The sequence below is a fragment of the Eleutherodactylus coqui genome, chromosome 10, assembly GCF_035609145.1.
Source record: "Eleutherodactylus coqui strain aEleCoq1 chromosome 10, aEleCoq1.hap1, whole genome shotgun sequence".
Taxonomy (NCBI): Eukaryota; Metazoa; Chordata; class Amphibia; order Anura; family Eleutherodactylidae; genus Eleutherodactylus; species Eleutherodactylus coqui.
In genome coordinates this window covers 20,293,690-20,318,113 of record NC_089846.1, presented here as the reverse complement: position 1 = coordinate 20,318,113, position 24,424 = coordinate 20,293,690, and the positions used below count along the sequence as shown (strand labels likewise).

The following is a 24,424-nucleotide window of genomic DNA, read 5'->3' as shown; positions in this document are numbered from 1 at the left end:
AACTCTTTACACATTGCAATCTCTGCCTGACCCTTCTTTGCAATGGAAAGGAATTTCTCTGCTTCATTTCTCAATTTCAACCTTTGTGGCTGCACAAGTGAAATGTAATTTTCGTATTGAAGGCTTCACTTTGTGTGTGGCGGTATGAACGGACTCCATGGACAGTGGTTAGGAAACTTTTCTATTGTCCACGATAAATCTAAACTGTTGTCTTTGAAAATGGATTCCGTCAAGCAGATAACTTTATTGAATTTTACCATTCCATTGTCTACAAAGGGTCTTTTCATTGTAACTGCCAGAGACCATGACACTCGGATCTATAACACATGATTGAATCCAAGTTGCTTTGTGTATCGTCGGCACTGAGAACATTGGTTAAGTTGCATCTCTGTAAGTCATCAGTCATGGCCAGCTTACATATAGCAACATTTCACATTATTTCTCCACATATCACCGTATTATATGAATTCCAGAAGTCTCAGTAGGTGATAATTGTAGTTAAATACAACCAGTGTGGGACTGGAGTAGTTTTGGCCCACCATGAGGAATGGTTCAACCATATATAAGCTGGTTATTGTTGGACCAACATAAGAATGTCCATTAGACCGACAATGACGCAATACTGGACAACAAAAGTAAAGCAGAAGACAACTCCATTGACACTCGCCAATAGTCAATTTCTTATTAGTTGAGTCACAAATAACCTATTAGGTCCGGTTGATGATATTTCCAGTCTGAACAGTGTTAAAAAGAAAGATTTCAATGCAAAATGGATATGCACATGTTCTGTATAGATGGCAGCCCTAAGAATCATCTTTTGGTTGGCCCCCGGATCATCTTTTGGTTGGCCCACGGATCATCTTTTGGTTGGCCCACGGATCATCTTTTGGTTGGCCCACGGATCATCTTTTGGTTGGCCCACGAATCATCTTTTGGTTGGCCCACGAATCATCTTTTGGTTGGCCCACGAATCCTCTTTTGGCTGGCCCACGAATCCTCTTTTGGCTGGCCCACGGATCCTCTTTTGGCTGGCCCACGAATCCTCTTTTGGCTGGCCCACGGATCCTCTTTTGGCTGGCCCACGGATCCTCTTTTGGCTGGCCCACGGATCCTCTTTTGGCTGGCCCACGGATCCTCTTTTGGCTGGCCCACGGATCCTCTTTTGGCTGGCCCACGGATCCTCTTTTGGCTGGCCCACGGATCCTCTTTTGGCTGGCCCACGGATCCTCTTTTGGCTGGCCCACGGATCCTCTTTTGGCTGGCCCACGGATCCTCTTTTGGCTGGCCCACGGATCCTCTTTTGGCTGGCCCACGGATCCTCTTTTGGCTGGCCCACGGATCCTCTTTTGGCTGGCCCACGGATCCTCTTTTGGTTGGCCCAAGAATCATCTTTTGGTTGGCCCAAGTGACTTAAGTTTGTTTCAGTTCAACTCCTAAGAAATTAGTGGCAAATAGTTGGCTCCAAATGGGTTTTCCTTCCATTGAAACTTTTGGAGCTTTGTTGTTTTAAGGACCCCTTAATGTGTAAGAGTGTGGGCCTATGGGAAGATCCTCTATTGAACTAGTCTTGCTTTATGTACAGCCATCAAACATGTCTGGTTTGGGGAAATACATAGAAGGGGTAAAAGAAAATGTGCTGCTAAATACCCCACTCACTTCTAGGATCTGTCAAGGATCATTGCCAGAAGAGTAATATATTGTGGCCCTCAGGTTTATATGATTCTCATATCCATAAACCCACCCATTTTAGGTCAAAGGGTCGTTGTGCATTAGGCTGGGGTTGTATCAGAACATAAGTTTTTATCATACTAAAGTCTCCGTCATCTTCAACCAAGTAGTTGCTAACTAAAGGGGATGTAATGGTTATGGGTGGAAAGAAGGTGAAGAAATGGTGGAGCAAAGTTGTAACAGTGTCACCACTTCTATGTTGGGCAAGCTGAAGGCTAAGGGTATGTTCACACATAGCAGAAATGGTGTGGATTTTCCGAATTGGAAAATCTTCACCAAAATCTTCATTAAAAACAATGGGTGCTGATTTTGACGTGGAGTGGCACCAGACATGACCCCTTCAGTTCAAAGGGCAAAATCTTCTTTGGATTCACATCAAAATCTGAACCAATGTTTGTGGATTTTGACACAGATTTTGGTGCAGATTTTCCACTGTGAAAAGTCTGTACCGTTTCAGTTACGTGTAAATACACCCCCTCCCCATAATGGCTTTTCTTAGATTCTGCTCCTGGTTCTGTGAATGTGTCAAGTGGGCGGTCCCCAATGCTCATGAACAATGTGTGATGTCACTGCCAACTGACAGATTTAAAGTATTGGGAGAGCTGATCTATCAAGAGGGGTGTGAGGGGGTTGTGGTAACAAAAGAAAGACCTCCCTGGAGTCTGTAAAGCTATGCAGCCAGTCCCTTTTGACACGACTGATCCCCTTTTGAACCTAAACACTTTTGAGAAACCTTTTACAAATACAGAGTTGCTCAACTTTTTATATAGTTTTAAAAAAAAGTTTTTTATATAAAACTTTTGACCACAAGTGGAGCCTTACCTTTAAATAACGTATTTGTAAGCAAAATATAGCAAATCCTTGTAATGGTTATGGGTGGAGAGAAGGCGAAGAAATAGTCTTCCCATTATCAGATGGGAATAAGTATTAATAATAGTTTATTATAGTCTTTATTGCATAATTGAGCTTTCACATGGCGTAATAATAGTGAAATTATATTTAGCTTAACACAGAAAGTTCTTTCTGGTAGAAGAATAATTCAATTATTAGGGCATGGGAATTACGTGACATAGAGCCAATGCTGCAATCCAAAACTCCGGATTGCCTAACACATGTTTGGGGGGTATGCATTAATCCCATCTGTGTTACTGTTCTAGACCAGTCGGATGTAGGAGACCGATCCGCCACCTCTCCGGGCAGCCGCAACTCATCAATGGAACAGCCAATCTTTGGTAGAATTTGGTGCGCATAGAAGAAGTCGTGGGCTGGATCGCGAGGTAGGCACAAATGAACAGCGGAGCCACACTTGATCTGTTTTAGCCCCTAAGGGTTCATGTCCACGGGCGTTTTTTTCACTGCGTATTATGCATGCAATGCACATGGGCATAATATGCGGTGAATGGAGTCAATGGACTTTCATTGATCCATGCTCATGAGCGTGTAGACACACAAGAGAAATGCATCGCAGGATGCTCTATTTCCTGACGTACCATGCAGCGCGAGTCCTGTACTTTTGTATGGGCAGTGTATGCAAACGCTGTCCATATGCAATACATATTTCATACGCAACCCCACTATGAAACAGCGGGTAATTAAAAAAAAAAGAAAAACAAAGACAGTCACACTGCACATGGCTGCGTGCGTGGGATATACGGGCATGTGCAGTACACTCGCTACCCATGTGTGCTCTTTGCTAGCAGAGCCCACATTTACAAACACTGGTAAAACTCTGCAGGAAGACCAAATGACCAAAAATGCACCATTTTGCTGTTTTATTTATTTTTTTGTGATGACGTACATCGCGCAGGATAAATAATGTGTTACTTTGATAGTGCAAACTATTATGGACGCGGCGATGCCAAATATGTTGTCTTATATTATTATTATGGAAAAAGGGGATTTTTAAAAACTTTTTACTTTATTTTTTTTCCCAAAAATATATATACCGTATATATTTTTTTATTAGTCCCCATAGAGGACTTGAACTTGCAATTGTGTGATCGCTCATATAGTATAATGTAATACCACAGTATTACACTATACCGTATTTTGACATAGGCATTTATTTATGGCAGCCCTGGGGGTCTTCAGAAGGTGCTGGCATGGCAACCAAATGGCCTGTTACATTGATTGCACACCCACTACCCAGATGGAGGTCGACCTCACTTACAGTTAGTCACTTGTATCAGTGTCCTCTCGCAGCCATGGCCATTCCTGTAGCTTGGAGCCTCCTAATGGCGTATTCACACAGTTTGCTCTGTGCACTTCTTTGAAATTGTGATCTTCAGACAGGGTGTTTCACTTGCATCAGAGAATCGCAGGGGTTTTCCATTGATTTCAATGGAAAACATCACATCGCACAGCATGTGAGTGTTATGTGTTGTCTTTTAAGGTCCCATTGAAAACAATGGACGAGGACTTCCAAGGGAACGCCAAAAGATAGAAGATTTTTATCCATTGCTGCGAGGGGAAAAAAATCGCTCAAAAGAATGGAGTTAAAATTTGCATATTGGGCAGCCGAAAATTGTGCTACGTATTTGTAGTGTGTTGCCAGAATGCCTCGTCTACTAAAAGCTAAGGAAGCCCCAGTTAGGGAGAGTCTGAGGGTCCCATGCCACAGAGATCGCTGAGACCCCCACCGATTCTGAGAACGGGGGTCCCATCTCTTCATTTACGGGGTCACTGTCTCTCAGCCTGCAGTGACCTTAGACTGGATGAAGTGCTGGCAGTATGTGCGCGGCTAACACACCATTCATTTCAATGGAGCTGGCAGAAATTGCCAAGCGCTTTCTACTCTACTGTCTCCAGCAGTCCCATTGACCGTGCATGCGCAACTACCAGTCCATTGACTCTCCTCCTCACTGCAGGGGGTCCAGTGAGCCTGCAGTCAGGAGGAGGGGTCACAGAACCGCCTTTTTTGGGATAGGTGGGCATCTCAGGGGTGAGATCCCCCATCGATCATAAAGTTATGGTCTATCCTGTGGATCGGGGATAGTTTTAGATATTGGCTAACCTTTTTAATGGTATTGTATGCAGTTATAGGTCTCCATAATATACATTCTTTTGTTAAAAACAATCCCGCCTCAAGAGGAAATTGTCGTTTTGCTGCAAAATTCGGCATGCAGATATGCAAATGATGGGAGTTCTGGTGATTAGATGAACGGTCTTGTCACCTGAGGCCCTAATACTGGTTCCCCATTGGCCTATAAAGGCTCTCGGAGGCTCCTTGTGTGTGGTGACCTCTTCTTCCGCTTGTGTGGAGCTTGTTGACCACTAGACGCCTCTACAACGCAGAGAAGAGTCACCCCGTTACCAGAGTCTGAGAGGGGCGCATTATTGGGATGTGAGAAGCTGGATGGTCGTATCCATGAATTGTCCCCCACCTGGGCTGTTCTGATAAGACTGTTGTGTGCAAGCCCTAAAGCGTCCGGGCTCACGACAGCCTAGAAAGACCACCAGCAGAGAGGATCATCCAACAAGCATGAACATCTCCAACTGTTTCATTGTCCACCATCCAGAGACCGGTGGCACCACCATTACAGGCTCCTGTGTCTGTTGGAACCATTTCCAGGCACTTGGCGGAGGAACATTTGGTCTCGCGGCACCCATTACATGTACGGCCTTTGACAACCACTGTTGCCCCTGTTTGCAGTGGTGTTGTGAACGATGAAACTGGACTGTAAGAAGTGGAAGCCGGTTGTCTTCAGCAACGAAAACTGGTTTAGTTTGGGCGCGGACGGCGGCCGTGTTCTTGTCTGGAGACCTCAGGGTGAGCGCCTCAATCCTGCCTTTGTTGTGAAGCACCTCAATGTCCCCACTGCTAGTCTGCTGGTCTGTGGGGCCATCACATACAACAGTCGGTCCTCCCTAGTAGTGGTACGAGGGACAATGACAGCTCAGCGATATGTTCAGGACATCCTGCAGCCACATGTGTTCCTCTCATGGCGGCTTCCAGGAGGCAGCAGGATAATGCTCGGCCGCACACACAAGGGGGTCACAGGAAGCCCCCACAACATTGTCACACGTCTGTGGGATCCCGATCCGCAGATTTGTCACCAACAGAACATGTATGGGGACCATCTGGGATGCCAACTAGCACAGCCTACAGGTTTGCATGATCTAGAGGCTCAGTTACAGCAAATGTGAAGCGACATGCCTCAGGATACCATACAGAACCTGTATGCCTCCATGCTTGGCCGTATCACATCTTGTATACAAGCTAGAGGCTGTATCACAGGGTACTAGAGCCTCCATGCCCATCTGTATCACATCTTGTATCCAAGCTAGAGGCAGTACAACAGGGTACTAGAGCCTCCATGCCCACCTGTATCACATCTTGTATCCAAGCTAGAGGCAGTACAACAGGGTACTAGAGCCTCCATGCCCACCTGTATCACATCTTGTATCCAAGCTAGAGGTGGCCCAACAGGATACTAGAGCCTCCATGCCTGCCCGTATTACATCTTATATCCAAGCTAGAGGCGGTACAACAGGGTACTAGAGCCTCCATGCCCACCCGTATCACATCTTGTATCCAAGCTAGAGGCGGTACAACAGGGTACTAGAGCCTCCATGCCCACCTGTATCACATCTTGTATCCAAGCTAGAGGTGGCCCAACAGGATACTAGAGCCTCCATGCCTGCCCGTATTACATCTTATATCCAAGCTAGAGGCGGTACAACAGGGTACTAGAGCCTCCATGCCCACCTGTATCACATCTTGTATCCAAGCTAGAGGCGGTACAACAGGGTACTAGAGCCTCCCTACAAGGGGTCAGTTCTCCACAATAAATTATCCTTTTGCTCTGATATTGTAATTAATTACTTATCAACATTGCAATCACAAAGAGAAAGTTCAATTTCTGTCTGACAACTTCTAGGGGAGGGATTGTTTTTTGCCAGTGAGTTTACTACTTATTTAATTATTATACATTTTTAAAAATGTATCTGCATTTTATAATACCCATCACTAGGGGGCAGGATTTACGTGACAAGGATAGGATGAGCGCAAGAATATATCACAAGGGAATTTAGATTGGGGTCAGTTTTCATCTATTAACACTCCTATATATCCCTGTTTTTGAAGTAACAATATAGAGCATCAGGTTACTAGAGAGTTCACAGCAGTGCGGAGTATTTCAGGTTTCTGTAGGGTTTATTATTAGACAATTCATTTTCCTGGTTGTATTTCTGAAAAATTTTAAAATGAAATGAAACTTGAGAGAAACGTATGTGTGAGACGGGGTGTTATAAAAAGTGCTGCTGGGTCACCCTCCACCACCTAACATCTATACTGTTTAATAGCCCTTCACCCCTACTTTTGAAATGGTGAAATTGGCTGCAGATCTGTGTCAAAATCCACACCAAATGATGTGGATTCGCACCAAAATCCAATATATGGAAGGGGTTAATATCTGGTGTTTTACAAATTTTGTTCTCCTCCTCTGATCTCACCCTGACATGCTGTCTGTTACTGAGCTGACCTGCTGGTAAAGTTTGTAGTATACAAACCCTCCCAGCTGATGATTGGCTGTCAGCGATGATGTCATCTGGACCCCATAATATATGTATGTGTGGGGTTGGAGGGGAAGGGAATGACATAAATTTACGTCGCTGCTGCACAAAGCCCAGGAAGCAGCAATGTAAATTTATCATCAGCAGTCGTGAAGTCGTTAAAAAGGTTTCCGTATTTTGTAAAAATATTAAAACCTAACAAAAACTATAAAAACTTAGGTGGCCCTAGAATCGTGCTGACCCACTGAATAATGCTAACGGCATTTATACTGCACAGTAGCGAATGCTGTAAAAGCGAAGTCCAAAAAAACAATCCCATCAAAAAGGCACAATTGCTTTATTTCCCCATTCCAGCCCACTAAAAAAAAAAAAGTTTTTTTCAATAAATTTATATGATACATTTAATGGAGCCATTACCAGATACAACAAAGCAGCCCTGCGACGGCTATGCTGACAGAAAAATAAAAAAGTTATGGCTCTCGGAAGGGAGAGGGGGGAAAAAGTAAAACAATCGCTTCCAAAGCCGCCTGCAGCAGCGAGGAGTCAGACATGTTCTGCAGTTTTATTTAAAAATATTCATTATGAATAGTTCTACAACTATATTATAATAGTGTTTAAGCCAGTGCCCTCTAATAGGCACTCTGGGGGGGATTTTTTTGGCATCGCCCCACCATAAGAAAAATAAAAAAAAGCTCTATACTGATAAGCAGGCTTCCTGTGTTATGATGTACAGAAAGCAGCAAGTTAGCAGCATACCCACACCAAAACAGCTCTGTCAAAAAACACTGTACCAGAACCGAGCTCAGTATGGTATGTAGGTACAGCTCCAGAACTAAGCTCATGGCATAAATGCAGTACCAGAACCAAGCTCAGTACATTTAGTACCAGAACCACTGTCGGTATATAGATACAGCACCAGAACCAAGCTCAGTAGCACTGCAGCATCCAAGGAGTGGGCCCACAGCCAAGGAGACAGCGGGGTACAGTTTAAGCCTTGTTATTGGGCTCTACCATCTCCCACCCCGAGGGTAGCACAGGACCCGTCCAAGTTGCCGCTAGGGGAAACTTTCATGGGGAAAACCCAATATGGGGTTTACCTTACACAGTTTTGTCACGGGTGATGCCACCATTTCTTACTCCGCGGTGAATTCAGATGATGAAATAAGTGATCCACACACAGGGAGACTTTTAGGAGAAAAGCCGGGAACGGTCGGCAGCGCTCGTTTACTTGAGAACTATTTACAGTCCAACAGTAGAATTATACACGCCAGCAGGAAAAGGGTGTAGAATCACAAAGTGGTGCGACAGAGAGGAAATCACAGAATGTCAGAAGAATCCACAGTCCAAGTTATCTGTAGGGTTCTGTTCCCGGTACCAACTCCTTCACTCGCGCCAGTTCTCTACTGGTCGGCACTCACATTTGGCAGGCATGCACTCCACGCTGCGTGGCAGCTCCACTCTTTCTCTCCTCAGTGGTTCAGGATACCACTGGCATCTCCTGGGTAAAGCAGGCTCAGGGAAGGCTGAGAATACCTTTCAGCCTCTTCCATTCCAGCCCACACAGAACTGAAGGTGTCTGTGTGGCTCACCTGCATCTCCACAAATGCTCTTCTCTCTTGCAAGCTCCGAACAGAAGACCCACTCACACACCTTGCAATCACATGTATATAGCATGATCACGTGACAAACAACAAGATACATTTTCTAGACATCTCACATACCAGAAAGTTAACCAACCTAGTGCTGCCGTTATGCAATACACATCATATTCACTCAACATAAAAGACACTAAAAACACATAAGCATAAGACAAATGCATGCATACATTATGGAGGGGCCCTGTTAACTCTGGGCCACTACTGTACCAGAACCACTCTCAGTATATAAATACAGCACCAGAACCAAGCTCATAACATAAATACAGTAGGAGAACTAAGAGATTGTGTTGCAGGGGCGCTGATGGGCTGACAGATGCTGCCATCCGGAGGAAGATTATCTGGTTGGGCGGACCTCAGGAAGAGATTTCTCCACCCCACACCATAATCTGGTGGCCAGCATCCTGTGCGATTGCACAGTTGCAAGTAGCTAGGGCTGGCCATAGTGCAAAGTCACAGCTTGTGGCTAGTGAAAGGATACATTGCTTATATGTCAAGAGGAACACCTCTGAAGACAAGTCCTCTCATATCCGACACAGTTGTATCCACATTAGTAAACAAGATAGCTTGCTACAATGTATCAGTATAGGAAGACTATCAGGACAGGAGAGAGAGACTTGTGCTGCTGAAGTCTTTAGCTCGCAGAGGACTGGATACTATGTTGTAACAAACCCTCAGCTGTGATAAGTATTAGATTTTTGTTTAAACGATGTGTTAATAGGGTTTTGATAACATGAATATCTGCTACAGTCAGGGGCGCCCTACCGTGAGGCGACCTGAGCCTGCTGCCTCGGGTGGAGGACTGCAAGACCTCCAAGGGGCAACGGCCGATTGCCACCTGGCCGGTATGTGCCTTTTAATGGCCAGCAAGAAAATTATTGCCAGCTGTAGTGTAGCTACATATGGAGTGAGTATAGTGCTTGTCAGGCTGCTGCCCGGCTGGAGGGCCACTGCAGGGCCATATTAATACTGTGGGGGCCACTAATAGGAATCACTATTACTACAGGGGCCACTAACACGATCACTATTACTACTGAGACCACTTACAGGGGTCACTATTACCCCTAGGGCCATTAACGAGCCACACTGAGCTCACACTTACAGGAGGTCTGGATTTAAACAAGGATACTTCTTATCTTACAGCAATCAAAGATCTTGAAAATGGCAAGAAATAGTAACACAAAGCTTATAAGGAAGTTGCATTTTTTTACAGTACTCTGGTGGCTTTCTAGGATCTTACATTTGATGACCCATCTTGCAAGCCTCCATGATCATGAGAACAAAGCGGGGAAGCGGCACTCTGCAAAGTGATGGGACCCTTTCCTAAAAGTACTCGGGGATCCTAATGCAAAAGAAATTGGCGATAGTCAGCGGACCCATGGCTGCAGAACTGTGGAGCCAGCTCCAATGACTTTCCACTGTGACGGAGTTGTACCAGAATCACCCATAAGTTAAGTGATAACCGTTTAATCGATGGAGTCCCGTTTCCTCTGTTCTCCTCACTGTGGACAGCGAGGGGATTGAATGGAGCAATGGGCACGCCTGGGCAGTGCCGTTCCATTCACTTTCAATGGGACTGCAGAACATGTACAAGCACTTGGCTTAAAGAATGGAACGGCAACCTCGCGTGCTGCTCCACTCAACGTGACGTCAGTATCCCTGCCATGACGTGAAGAGGGGGACACGAGTCCTCCATTCTCGGGGGCGGTGGGAGTCTCAGCAGTGAAACCTCCACCGATCAGACTTTTTCAACTATACTATGAATATGTGATAAAAGTTAATTCTGCTGCAACCCTTTTAAGAAAAGGCTATAGGACCAGTCAGAAGACTGTGGGCAACCAAGAGCCACAGATTAAGAGCCGACCTGATCCTGGACTCTCTATCTGGACATGTTTGATAACACCGGCCATTCAATGCCCGGCCAAGCAAACCCCATGGTGCTGACTGTTCTGCGCTCAGTTAGCCCTGGGCCGGCTCCAGGTTACAGTTTCATCGCCGCCTGAGACCATACGTCTTGATAAAGGCCTCTAGCAGGGATATCCTCAGCACTCGGACCCCTATACACCAGAGCCCCCCATGTCTGTATAATCTCAGGCAGTAAGCAGTAAGCAATGCTTACACATCCTCTGCCTCTGGCTACCAGTATTCTATGCAGTAATTGAAAAGTAAAGGCAATTGAATTACAGTACAGGGCTCGAGTCCAACAAAATTCACTTTCTTTTTTTTTTTTTTTTTTTCCCAGTCTACATTCATTGCATCAAGCTCGGCAGGGCTCCTGATCTCCTCATGTGTGTTAATGCTGACTCACAGACTAACTTGCACAAGACAGAGGGAGAAAACACACACGCAGACTGTTCCTCCATACTAGGTAATGACTGAGCCGAGCCAAGGAACTGCGCCGCATGTCTTGTAAGATCCTCTATGGCTTTGTACTTTTATTGGGGAGGGGGGATGATTTCTTGGGGCTTTTGGACCAGGCTGCCGGCCTTCTCTTTCTCAGTAGCTCTGTAACGTTCAGCCTGGCAGGGAGCTGTGGGCAGGCTATGGCATTACATAGCAGTTAGGCTCAGTTTCGTACCCTGTCCTGACAATCGGGTTTGTTTCCGAGCCTCGATCATGAGGCAGTATTAACCCTTTGTCATCTTTTGCTTCATGCTTACCTGTATTTATATGGAATTAGCTGCTAACTCTTGTATTGCCAAAGTATGCACTTTGCAGGACAGGGCAGTTGGCGTTGCCACATTTATGCAGCGGCGTATCCTGAACCGCTCCTAATATCTAGGCAATCTGATTTTTTAAAATCTTTTTTTCCTGAAGGGTTACAATATGGCGTTGGACTCTGTATATTGACTGCCAGTGTCTGTACCAGCCATATGCTGTCTGCTTGGTATCTGCATGTTGTGCACCCAGCTGCTGTGCAGACAGGGGGGTGACGGTATATAATAAGGCCCTTGTGAGAGTTGGAAGCTTTTCCGATGCCGCGATCGGTTACCGCAGGGCACGAGCTGACTTGTCAATTGGCAACTTTGATTGACACGTGTGCTTCTTTCCCCCCAAGAGCTCCGCAGCAGCTGAGGCAGTTTAGTCTCCACTGGCTGTCTGGAAGCGCAGATGGTTCTTGTCAGTGTCTTTTTGTATAAGCGCGAGGGCAAATGATAGCCTGATGTCTAATTAATTTGCCTCCAAGCCAAGTCACTGCAAGTCTGCCACTGTTCTTGCTGATCCTGGCACATTTTGAGTTTGGTGAAAACAGCACCCCCCGTGTTTGATAAGACGGGCGAGAGGGAGAGGGAACTTGTTAGTATGACAGAGCACAGTGCAGCTCGCTGTCTGAACAGAACGCGGTCTCATCCCCGCAGTGTCACACAGTCTGCTACATGTCTGGGTGCCGTATTAGTATACGCCATGTGCTACCGTACATTAGCACTACTACCCTGTACAGACTGCAGCGTCCCCCATGTACTGCAGTGCTATACTATGGCAGCACGTACTGCAGTGTGCAGACGTCGGTGTGCCATGCTAGGACCCCATATACTAGGGTGTCACCTAACCCCTAGACGTGCCAGGATTAAATACACGCTATATACAAGCTGATGCTTACCCTACAGTATACGGTGGTATATAATGCTGGTTATGTATCACTGCAGTACACGGGGAGAGGCTATACAATGTGCAGATAATACTCCTCATTGTTGTATACGCAGGATGGCTTCGTACTGCAACCTGCTATGTGATATTACATAACGTGTGCTATACTGCAACACCATGTGCTACAACATGGGGTATTATATCTACATTGGATATTCTCTTGTGTATTCCTTATACATAACCTCTATATGCCTGTTTACTGTACTGCCATATACCATAGTGTGAGCATACGGTATATGTGCTATATGTGTCCCCATAAACTGTAGGCATATACTAACACTATACTGAGCCATCATTTACTGTATTGTGACATATATGTGTTATATACTGGCATATGGTAAAACTATATAATACTATGGTACCATATACTGGAATATACTCGCCATATGCTAGAGGATGCTAAAATATGCTAATACTATGCTACTGTATACTGTAGTGTGAACATATGTATATTGTATTATACCGTATGCCCATATTGTAGGATGCAGGCATATACTAATAATATACACTACTACACCACCATATACTGTAGGGTATTGAAATGTACTCCCATATACTGTAGGATACTCAATATACTGTACTAGTACGAATACTATAAACTGTAGTGTTAATATATACTGTATGTGCTATATTGTGTACCCAGTACTGTGGGCTATTGGCTTATACTAACACTGTAGTAAACCACCATAAGCTGTGAACGTTTTTCATTTTACCATATACTGTAAGATACTAAAATATACTCCTATATACTGTAAAGTGAACATATACTGTATATATATTATATTCTGTGCCCATATAATATAGGATACTAGCATATACAACCGCTATACTATACCACCATATATTATAGGTCTGCTATATTGTGTCCCCATATAAAGTACTGTATGATACTGGCATATAATAAAACTATACTGTATATATGCATCATATATAGTACTATAGGACACTGCAATATACTTCTGTATGCTGGCGGATACTGGAATATACTGTCCTAATGCAATGCTGCAATATATTGTAGTGTGAACATACCCTGTATATGTGTTGTGTGACCATATATTACAATAAACTATACTACCATATACTTTAGTGTGAACATGCATGTATACTATACTGGGTCACCATGTACTATGATGTGGAATATTATCTGTATATTGTTCTGTACCGTTGGATGACCCCCATATACCGCAGTGATGCATAACCTCTGTGTACGCCGTATGATATATTATAACACGTCTGCTGTACTATATGTACTCCTATGTAGGTTGCTTTGTTCCCATTTACTGAGGCCCTTTTACACGGCCCGGTCAGATTTACGCTGGATCGTAGGAACGTGAATGATCGGGCCGTGTAGATGCCCACAGCGACTGAATGATAATTCGTTCGTCATTCAGTTTCTGCAGGCATGAGCATCAAATAACGATCGGCCCGTGTGAACGAGACAACCATTCATCTATGAACGTTAATGGAGGCGGGCGGCTGGAGCGATCTGCGGCGCGCTCCACTTCCATTCACTGAGCGGCGATTACCGGGACGGTTGTTCGGTGCTACCCCAACAGTCGTCCCGTGTAGAAGACCCTTAGCCTGTGTATATAATGTATACTGCACCGAGTATTCGCAGAAGGTCCATATATTACCTGTACTAGCTATGCAGCAACCATGTGGTCTATTTCATGTATAGCGTATTTATATGATGTGATACATGTTTGGCGCAGACTGGTATCAGCGCCATTTTCTATACGTCCTCTCCATGTACTGTACATGCTTTTTGTGACAAAGCATAAACCGCTGTAAGAGTGCATTCACACGGGCGACAGCGAGTTGCGCCCGACATTCTCGTGCGCGACTTGTATCGCACAGCGCACGGACACTCCATCCGTTTACTGTGCGGAAGACCGCACTTCTATTTCCGGGCGAGACTAGCACGAACGTAGAACATGCTGTGATTTTTTTTTTCCATGTAAATATGCCAATCTCGCCCGATTTTCTCGCCCGTGTGATTACACCCTAAGAGAGAACTGATGACGTGGCAGCTGCATATTCTGTGGCACGATAAACCTTCTGTCTGACCTTGTGATGTCCAGGAATGAAGGCGGTGAGCGTCAGAATATCACTTGGTGACCCAGAATTGTAGATGACACATTTTGTACTTGCCCCGTCCTCCGGCAGGGCGGGCCGCTCCCCGTACCTGTCTGCACCTATTACATCTCCTGCTATATGCTGCAGTGTCAGTTACTTGGATCCTGCTCAACGTGCTGCAGTACGGAGGGTACAAATAGCGGCCTGTAAAACACTTATCCACAATGGTGGCTGCGAAGTGAGGGCGGCTAATCACATTTGGGAATTGCGTTATTAGCAGTTCTCTGATATAACGTTGTAATCCGGGATAGCTCCGTTTACAGCAGAGGTCATTCCGCTGATATAGCGGGGCAGTGAGGGAATTGCGCCTCCTAACGCCACCGCTTTGGTGCGCATCAGCCGGTCAGAGATGCTTAACGCTTACTTCAGGCTGTATTCTATGAACGGCAGAGTCGGTCATATCTGAGCATTTCCTTGTAGAAAACCACAAATAATGAAATCTAAAAGAGCTACTGTATGGTTTGTGTCCCCATAATATTGTCAGTCATGTCTGTGCCCCCATAACAGTGTCAGGCACAGTCTGTGCCCCTATAACATTGCCAGGCATGGTCTGTGCCCCCATAACGGTGTCAGTCCTGTCTGTGTCCCCATAACTGTGTCAGGCATGTCTGTGTCCCCATAACTGTGTCAGTCATGTCTGTGTCCCCATAACTGTGTCAGGCATGTCTGTGTCCCCATAACTGTTTCAGGCATGGTCTGTGCCCCCATAACTGTTTCAGGCATGGTCTGTGCCCCCATAACTGTGTCAGGCATGGTCTGTGCCCCCATAACTGTGTCAGGCATGGTCTGTGCCCCCATAACTGTGTCAGGCATGGTCTGTGCCCCCATAACTGTGTCAGGCATGGTCTGTGCCCCCATAACTGGGTCAGGCATGGTCTGTGCCCCCATAACAGTGTCAGTCCTGTCTGTGTCCCCATAACGGTGTCAGTCCTGTCTGTGCTCCCATAACTGTGTCAGTCCTGTCTGTGCTCCCATAACTGTGTCAACCCTGTCTGTGCTCCCATAACTGTGTCAGTCCTGCCTGTGCCCCCATAACTGTGTCAGGCATGGTCTGTGCCCCCATAACTGTGTCAGGCATGGTCTGTGCCCCCATAACTGTGTCAGGCATGGTCTGTGCCCCATAACTGTGTCAGGCATGGTCTGTGCCCCCATAACTGTGTCAGGCATGGTCTGTGCCCCCATAACTGTGTCAGGCATGGTCTGTGCCCCATAACTGTGTCAGGCATGGTCTGTGCCCCATAACTGTGTCAGGCATGGTCTGTGCCCCATAACATTGTCAGGCATGGTCTGTGCCCCATAACATTGTCAGGCATGGTCCGTGCCCCGTAACATTGTCAGGCATGGTCTGTGCCCCGTAACATTGTCAGGCATGGTCTGTGCCCCGTAACATTGCCAGGCATGGTCTGTGCCCCCATAACATTGCTAGCTGTAGTCTGTGCCCCCTTAACAGTATCAGTCTTAGTCTGTGCCCCATAACATTGCCAGCCATAGTCTGTGTCCCCATAACTGTGTCAGCGATGGTTTGTGAGACCATAATATTGCCAGGCATGGCCTGTGCCCCCACAACAGTGTCATTTTTGTTCTGTGCCCCATAGCATTGCCAGCAATCGTCTGTGCCCCCATAAGAGTGTCAGTCTTGGTTTGTGCCCCATAACATTGCCAGGCATGGTCTGTGTCCCCATAATGGCCTGTGCCTCATAACATTGTCACGCATGGTCTTTGCCCCTATTGCAGTGTCATTTTTATTCTGTGCCCCATAGCATTGCCAGCAATCGTCTGTGCCCCCATAACAGTGTCAGTCTTGGTTTGTGCCCCATAACATTGCCAGGCATGGTCTGTGTCCCCATAATGGCCTGTGCCTCATAACATTGTCATGCATAGTCTGTGCCCCCATTGCAGTGTCATTCCTGGTCTGTGCCCCATTACATTGCCAGGAATGGTCTTTGCCCGCATAGTGGTGTCATTCCTGGACTGTTGCCCCATTACATTGCCAGGCATTGTCTGTGTCCCCACAATGGTCTGTGCCATATAAAACTGTCATTCCTGGTCTGTGCCCCATTACATTGCCAGGAATGGTCTTTGCCCCCATAGTGGTGTCGTTCCTGGTCTGTGCCCCATAACATTGCCAGGAATGGTCTGTATCTCCATAGTGGTGTCATTCTTGATCTGTTCCCCCATAACATTGACAGCCATGGTCTGTTCCCCCATAACATTGCCAGCTATGGTCTGTCCCCCCATAACAGTGCCAATCTTGGTCTGTGCCCCCTTACAAGTGTCAGTCTTGGTCTGCGGCCCTTAACATTGCCAGCCATGCTTTGTTTCCCCCATAACGGTGTCAGTCGGGGTCGGTGCCCCTTAACATTGCCAGCTATGGTCTGTGTTCCCAGGATTCTATAAAAGTGCCAGCTGCCATAGCCTTCCTTCATAAGAACACCCCCATATCCCTGCAAACCGCAGTGCCCCCCATCAGGGGCGTAAGTAAAGGCTCAGGGACCCTGATGCAAAAGGTGAGCTGGGGCCCCCCCTCTATCTGTATCTATACCCGTACCCATACCTAAACCATGCTGCACAGAGACATAACTTGAAGCTTCTGGGCCCCGATGCAAAACCTGTAACAGGGCCCCCAACTATAATGCTTTATTCATAGTACTGGGCTCCCTGTATGGAGCAGAGAGACCTTATGGGCCCCCTAAGGCTCCTGGGCCCGGGTGCAACCGCATCCCCTGCACCCCCCATAGTTACGCCCCTGCCCCCCATAACTCGGCCGCAGTTTCCCTATACGAAGCCCATATAGTGTCTGCAGCTTATCAGTTGGTTATGAATTAGTTGTATGTCTGTGCGGTTGCATCGCCGGCTGGAATCCACAGCACATCTGCCTGACTGTACGTCCATGTAGATTTCTGGAGCAGGTACCGGGGCAGTTAATTAATTTACAGCTTGACCTCAATTATGACCAACCTCGCTCGTTTTAATCAATGCACTCCCTGGATATGTAACACCCATTAACCATAAATTCAGAATTCATTGCAGAATAACCTGTATCTGAATACAAGCCGTGTGATATATAGATGGGAGGGGGCCGGAGCACAATCCAAAATACAAGACCCCCAGATATTGGTTTTTGACAAACAAATGGCTATACTGGGAAGCCCTAAAGCTCTGGAGAGGGGGCTCTGTACTTTTAAAGGGGTATTCCGGGATATTTCTCACTTTAGCTATTGATGGCCGACAAGTCATCAATAGATGATCAGCAGGAAATCCCCCCAATCAGCTGATTCCCAGTGATATTGCAGGTTGGTATTGCAGGTGCAGCTGCCATTGACTTCAATGCAATACCGACCTGGGCTGCTGCGCTATAGTCGGCGCCTTCTGCTTTCTCCACTGTCCACAGCGATAGGGGCATCGAGAATCCGCTAATTGTCGGGGATCCCTGACGATCATTAGTGATGACATGTTGGTCATCAATAGCAAAAGTTAAAAATATCCCAGAATACCCCTTTAACTTTTAATACTAAGTTGCTTGATTGGCTAAACTTCTCACATTTAAGTGATGTCATCATACTGCGCACCATGACATCACTACTTGCAGTTCATGACTGTTTCAAAGCCCCTAGGCCACTCCAACCTGCACCGCTCTTTCCCTTATCATGAAGTGTGGGCTCTTGGAGTCATAAGGTAGCACAGTAGACCTGCCTTGAGTGTTTTAATAGCTGTTGAACATGATTTTTATTATTTGATGTGTGGGAAAGCTGGGTGCAACCAATAAGGCTCCTACACAGCTTTCCTGGAGCCCTGGAATTATTTCACTCATTACTGGTAGTGGTTCTCTTTATTTTAGGGGGAAATGTTCTTACCATAGAACACCCTGAGGAGGTTAATCATAATATGTAATAATGACTTGATCCACCCTTGCTGTCGGCGCCCTCTTCTGGTGCAGTGCGGAAGAGCACAGTGGGCATTACATACATTGAATAAGGGATAACTAGGCGATCAGTGGATCGTCGACCGCTGGGACCCTTGCTGATCTTGAGAACCAGGGGTCCCAAGGTCCCCACATGCACAACACCACTCCATTCATTTCCATAGGACTGACAGAGATAGCTGAGGCTTGAACTCGATCTCCGGCAGCCCCATTCCATCCATGCAAGAGCCTTCAGGACCCCCATTCTTGTCATCAGAGAGGGTCCCACCGGTCGGACCTCCTCTGATCAGCTAGTTACTCCCTATTTTGTCCATAGCGGATAACTTATTTTGGTGGGACAGCCCCTTTAAATAATCATTCAGCCCATGTCTAAAGATTCCATTTAGGAGTCTGGGAAAGCTGAGTGACAGGTTCTGTGGGAGCGGCCATATTGGTTGTCACTCAGCTTTCCCCGAAAGAAATACAACTATAGGATCCATTTTTTTTCTGCATTGTGACTGGAGAAGACGATTCAAGGACTCGTATTTACTGTGGATTTTCGTAATACTCTTGGCAGTCCTCTACCTTCCCGGCTATTGGCTGGCTCCGTCCTATTGTACCTAATCTGCTTTTAACCTGCAGCCATGCCCATGTATTTTGTAAAGACCGATTAGGTGCCCCCTTCCTGTCTGCAAGCAGGGAAGCCGGTGGGCATTTAGTACATTATTGGGATAATCTTTGCCCTGTGCCGCTATGCCTTCTGTGAATGGTGATGAGAGGATTACAGATTAGGCATCAGTTGAGTACCTAATAGAAGACTTGTAATATTTACTAAATGCCCGGTGAATGTGGAATGAGAGTCGCCGCAGCGATCGCCTGTTTGCCGTGGGTCCGACTTCTGAGACCCCGCCAAATAGCAGATTTTGCCAGGAGAAATTGTGGCCGGCTGCTCATTTTCCCTTCCGCTATTTGGGAAAAGTACTATTATATGCAGCCATTCAGATGCAAGAGCTGCTGATTATTAGCAATGAGGACGAACTGGGGACCCCTCCAGGATCAGCCTTAGGTTACATGGTACCCTGTTCTTTTTGTGCCCCCAACCTGTCATGAGGAGGAGATAATAAAGCAGAATACAGGCGCATATATATATATATTTATAGCAACAATAAATTTGGTACCAGACCCAAGCTCATAACATAAATACAGCAGAAACTAAGCTCAGCAGATAAATACAGCACCAGAACCAAGCTCAGTACACAAATACAGCACCACAACCAATCTGCTAAATAACACACCAGAACCAAGCTCAGTGCACAAATACAGCACCACAACCAATCTGCTAAATAAGGCACCAGAACGAAGCTCAGTATGTAAATACAGCACTAATCTTCTAAATAATGTACCAGAACCAAGCTCAGTACATAAAGACCAGCACCACAACCAATCTCCTAAATAGGACACCAGAACCAAGCTCAGTACATAAATACAGCACCACAACTTATCTTCTAAATAGGGCACCAGAACTAAGCTCAGCACATAAATACGGCACCACAACCAATCTCCTAAATAGGGCACCATAACGAAGCTCAGTATATAAATACAGCACCACAACTAATTTCCTAAATAGGGCAGCAGAACCAAGCTCCGTACATAAATACAGCACCACAACTAATCTCCTAAATAGGGCACCAGAACCAAGCTCAGCACATAAATACGGCACCACAACCAATCTCCTAAATAGGGCACCATAACGAAGCTCAGTATATAAATACAGCACCACAACTAATTTCCTAAATAGGGCACCAGAACCAAGCTCAGCACATATACAGCACCACAACCAATCTCCTAAATAGGGCACCAGAACCAAGCTCAGCACATAAATACAGCACCACAACCAATTCCCTAAATAGGGCACCAGAACCAAGCTCAGCACATAAATACAGCACCACAACCAATTCCCTAAATAGGGCACCAGAACCAAGCTCAGTACATAAATACAGCACCACAACTAATCTCCTAAATAGGGCACCAGAACCAAGCTCAGTATACAAATACAGCACCACAACCAATCTGCTAAATAACGCATCAGAACCAAGCTCAGCACATAAATACTGTAAACGAACATAAGCAATTGTGGGCCGGCGATGGGCTAACAGAGGGTGTTGCTCTTTGTCAAACCATTGAGATTCCACGCTTTATACATATATATCGGGTTTTCTGAATCAGACATCCTTGTCAAAAGTTAAGGCTAAACGACAACTTCAGAGGCGCTGTGACATAAATGACCACGGACCTAAGTGGCATGGGCCAAAAGTGAATTCCCTAAATTACTATACGGTTGTCAATTGAATCGCGCAACCCTCATGTCATAATTGGCCCAACCCAAATGGCCGGAGGGCAACAGTGTTCCTGACTGCCGCAGTGGGTCTATTGAAATCCCCTTAGTTGCTTTTGAGCCCCATCTTTAACTTTTCCCATTGATTGACGGCTCATTTACAAACCCATCCTACAGCAATGCAGCTCAGGGGGGTCCAACCCAACTGCGATCGTCTGCGAAAACCGTTGCAAACCTAAAGACAAAACCACATTGTAGCAATTTTGCAAACTCCAGACAAAACAAATGTGTCTATATTTCTAAATCCCCCAGCATTTGTAATAATACGCAGCAGCCGCCCCTCCTGGAGAGCCAGTGCTAGGTATTTCCTTGACCTGGACTGTAATGACCTGATGTGAAGAATAACAGTGAGGATTGATGCCTCCCCTCCCTCCCTTAAATTGTTATTGCAGATAAACCTCCCAGCTTTCCCCTTGTGTCTGGAATCCTGCTGCAGACCAGATGTCAGGCTGTAGGGAACGACACATCCTAACACAAACTCCCACTCCTGAAAGTAGCAAGAAGAGCAAGCAGGGGATGGCAACTGCACACTGTAATAATATATAAAGTCCTGGACTCTCTCCAGCATCTCCCTCTCCTTCTCCGCCTGCAGGAGTTAATGTGGTGGCTGCCAGCTCTGCAGACTGTTTGGAATAGTTTAAATGCTTTGACACTCTGGACTGGATGGCAGGAGAGGCAGTTTACAGTGTAATTCATATGCAAAACTGCACTATAAATTTTCAACCTGTCTGTGTTGCTGTGGCACCACTAAGCACTCCATCAGCATACAGTACAGTAATCCTGCCATCTTTGTTTGCATTGCAGTGACTCATCAGAAGTCTGTCTTGTACCAACACTGAAAGCATTATTCTGGCACTGATCTTCCTCTGTTTTTTAAAGCTTCAGCCCAGAACTGGCATTTACTCCAAGTCTCTAATCAAAGGACTCTATTCATTGCAGAGAGCAAGCTGAATGTTAATCTGCATCCGGCCAATTCATTGACATGCTATGTACTGCTGTGGACATTTTGACTTGCTAAAACCTTGAGACAGAGTTTTTTTCTTCTCTTCTTCTTCTTCTTCTTCCTCTGATGCTGATCTCTCTTTTTTTCTTTTTTTTTCCCCTTCCCTGGGCTATTTTATTCTTCATTTTCTTTTTAGTTACCGGCTGCTGAAAGCGGGACACACAAGGAGGGGACCTCTTCTATCCCTGACGTCGGGACCAGTTTGGGAATTTTAAGGTACGTTCTTGCTTGGCGGACACGTAGAAGTTCTTAGCAAGGTTTGTGTAATGGGTTCTATTCTGCAGACATAAGAAAATGGGACATACCCCCCCTTACCCCCTCCTCTTGCCTGTCTGTCTAGTGTCTCTATTCTTGCATGCTGTCTATTTGCAGCTCGGGGATACAATAGTTTGATTCTTGCCCCCCCCACCGCTGGAAAGAATATGTTGAGGTATCTGGTGGATATATTAGCATTTGATCACTCGTTCCTGCTAAGTAGAGGGGCGAGACTGGTGCCCATGCCGATGCCTGACAGCCCGGGCTTTGACTCTTTGCTGGTGGTCAGTAGAGAAGGAAGGGTTTTTCCTTTTTCGCATTGGATATTTGGCCAAGTCTTCGGCTCCTCTTGCTCCTTAATGCAGCAAAAAGGCAAATCTTATTACAGCACAAGTGGTTGGGCTATTGTCCTGATTTAGCCTGCTGTGAGGTAATTTGATGCAATACCATAACACAGTCTGGGGATACTGGAGTTGTTTGCAGTGTAAGATATTAAAGGCTCTATGTGAGCTGCATCGCCTTAGATCCAGACACTGGCGGGCAGGAGAGGAAGGGGGGGGGGATGCATTAATGGGCTCATGTCTGACTTGAAAAAGCATCCTTGCACTTTTGTCAACTCTCCCTTTTAAATCTTCACGGAGTGGAGATCATAGGAGTCTCCAGATAGAAGTACAGAGGTCCTCGTTGCTCCACGCCCCCCCCCTTTATGCCCCCCCACACCACCCAGTGGGTATTAAAAATTTAGACTCTTCTGTTCGCACTGCAGCATGTTCTATAGGATGTAATGCCCACTCAGATCATTTCAGAGGCAGCAGCACTGGCACATAATTCGACACATTTCAACCGGAGCGTGGTTTGCTGCCGGCGTCTAGCCCTCTCTGTCCTGGCACGTCTCCGGATGTCATTACAAGCTCGGACCGGACATGTTTACATCCCAAACACTTAAAAACGGGTCCTTTTTCGCTTTCGTCGGATACCTTCGAAAATCTTACCGGACGGGGGTCTAACGGCAAGGGGCGAGATCTGCAGCGTGTAAGTAGAAAGACCACTGCATGCAAACACAGCTGACCGCCAGACCTGTTTCTGTCTCTCTGTGACATCTCCATTGTTCATTTTATTCCTCCACGTTACTTGAGATCATTAACCCCTTCTGCACTTAAAGGACCTTTTAGCAACACACGCATCTCCTCCATGGATGAAATCTCGGTTGGCTTGCGGCGGCTGATCGCACATTGCTAGCACTGATCTATAAATCAAAAGTTTACTTGTTATGCAAATGTTTATAAGGATGCCGGCGAGAGAGGCGATCACGAGATGCGGGTAGCAGAGCCCCTAATGAATGAATATACAGGACATGGCTTTAACATATGTGTTGTATGTAGTCGGAGCCAGGCTTGCTTTCACCTGGGGCTCAAATTCAGTTTTGTTGACCTATCCCTATACCTTATCACCCTAGCCAAGTTAGAGTGGCTCGTTAGTGCTTCTCTGCACCCGGGGCACATGCCCCGCTTACCCTCCCCTAGTATATGGACATGCATGTTAGTTATATGTGTGCCGTGTGTATCTATAGATAAAAATATATATATATATGTGTGTTAGATTTCCCATTGTTAATCTAGCACTGCCATATTTTGCAGCACTGCACTTGGAATGCACCCATATCCGTCCCTGTCCTTGGTGGGGCTCATCATCTACTTTCCCTATCACAAACATGCACTCGAACACCTTAAGGTTAATTGGCTTCCTATGAATATGAGTTTTTGGAGTGTGGGAGGAAACAGTAGAACACAGAAAAAAAGCATGCAAACTCCATGCAGATTTTGTTTCTGGTCACCCTCGAACCTGGGACCCCAATGCTGCAAGCTAACCGAGTGATACATAGTTGTACGGTGGCTACATAGTAATACAGTGGCTTTGATACCCGAAAATGGAAAAACAGGGATCAAAACAACTTCACTTCTGAGAAGTATCTTGATTAGCTTGGCACATTTACCCATCCGTCCACCCTGGCATCAGATGGGGTGACCGTTTTCAGTAGGCGATGATACATTTCCAGTGGTCCCTAACGCATATTTATAAGTTTTCCAATTAGGAATGACATAAGGGACGTATCATTTCCATGAAAGAAGTTCAAAGCGCTGGTATTAAGAGTCCTCGCACTGATCCTGCAGTGAAGGGAGGACAGAAAT

The 24,424-nt window shown here is 46.0% G+C and overlaps 1 protein-coding gene across 2 annotated transcripts in view; it reads left to right on the top strand.

Annotated features, from left to right (window-relative positions):
- Positions 1-11,229: 11,229 nt before the first annotated feature.
- Positions 11,230-24,424, top strand: part of NACC2 (NACC family member 2) — a 66,746-nt gene continuing 53,551 nt past the window's right edge. Inside the window, exons 1-2 of one of the 2 annotated variants that reach the window (XM_066580502.1) lie at positions 11,230-11,265; positions 22,117-22,196. The gene's annotated coding sequence lies outside the window, so the exon portion shown is untranslated. Of the gene's footprint in view, positions 11,266-21,755; positions 22,197-24,424 lie in introns of those variants that run through there. The other variant, XM_066580503.1, reaches the window with a different exon arrangement.